Genomic DNA, 1,604 nt, shown 5'->3' with positions numbered 1-1,604 from the left:
GCCTATCTTTTTCACTTTAAGGTTTCTTTTTGAATGACCCTGCTCTTGACCCAGGGCATGGAATCTGAGAGCTGTATGGGGGTGGAGTGTGGGGAGGATGTTCTGGAGCTCAGCAGATGGATCCCAGGAGTACAATGACTTACCAGCCCCCTTGTGATTGTTGCCAAAACGCCTTCCTGTTTTCAAAAGTGTTTTGTCCCCTGCTCTTTTGTTTTGCTGTGCTAGGAGACTGCAGTTCCTTATGATGCCTGGTTTTGCTAGGGACCAAAATCTGCTATTTCAAGGAAATGCAGCTGTTTGCTTTGGTGGGTGACTTGAGAGAGGGAATGTTTCCACCCTCTCTCCCCAACCTCCTTGTTACCCCACCCCAACTTGAACTCCACTGGTTGGCTCATCATCTTACAAAGCATTGATTTTAAAAACTCACTATTTGCTTTTGATTGTTTGGCTGGGGTTGCAACGAAGTCATTGATAGATCTCATTTTAAGCTATCATCCTGTCCACTCTTTTCGGTCAGCCTTCCAGAACTGATTGCCTCTTTCCCCAAATGAAACTGCACAGCCAGACAGCGAGGCTTTCTCAAGTTCCACTGTTTGCTAGGGCAGAAAACACGCAGAGCTGCCTGGGCTTCAAGCTAGGCCAGCTCTGCTCCAAGACTGTTAGTTTTCTTACCAGCCTGTCATTAGGTGCAAGATTTAATTTGATCACTGCTGCCTAGGCGGCTATCCCTGAGTGGATACTTCCTGGTACTGATGTCACTGCCTTTTGTGATCTATGCTGAAAGGGACCAGCCCAGCTCAGCCCAGCTGATGTCTTCTGTGATACAGGACACCATCTTTCTCTACCCCTCCCAGCTTTTGGAAGAAAGGTCATTGGTTCTCTCTCACCGTCCTGGACCCAGCTGCAGGCAATAGACACAAATTAATATGCGTTCCCTCCCCAAGTCCAGTGCACCAGTATGCAAACTCTTGGACCCCATATGGGGATGCTTTCCAGGCTGGTAAGCCATTGTTTTCTTCTCATTCAAAAAAGGTGAATAATTTCTCTGTTGCTAAAATGATTTTTCTGTCACTTCTGCTCTATCTGTCCCCTTTGTGGTGCTCTCTCTGCTTCCTACCGGGATCTCCATCTTTCAGTTTACTCTCCACTGCCCTAGGGCTTGTCAACCTGAACAGATATTGTGCATTGCACTGTTAGTGGAATACGTGACATGCCTTTGGTACTTACATTGCTAGCCCAGGTAATGTAACTGCAATTGTCAAACCAGAAGTTCTTCACGTTTATTAGTTGTCTTTCTTTCCTTCTTAAGTTGACATTAAACCAACTAGTAAGTTTCCTAGTTCAGTGACAAATTAGTCAGTGGAGCAGCTGGAACTCTCAGGGAGTTACACAAGGCTTCTTCTGATTTCTGGGAGAAGTTTTAGAAGAACCAAGAACAACCCCAGGCTCAGCCTGGTCACCTAGGACTAAAGAATGTACAGCAGGTCAGGGGTCTTCATTGAAATAATCTTTTGCCCAAGATAACTAGAGAAACCCAGGAAGCTGGCTCATCAGATTTTTTGTACTCCTCTTTTTACCAGCTCTTTGGCTATTACTATTTATTT

The sequence above is a fragment of the Bison bison genome, unplaced genomic scaffold (assembly GCF_000754665.1).
Source record: "Bison bison bison isolate TAMUID 2011002044 unplaced genomic scaffold, Bison_UMD1.0 scf7180017848273, whole genome shotgun sequence".
Taxonomy (NCBI): Eukaryota; Metazoa; Chordata; class Mammalia; order Artiodactyla; family Bovidae; genus Bison; species Bison bison.
This window is presented reverse-complemented; position numbering follows the sequence as displayed.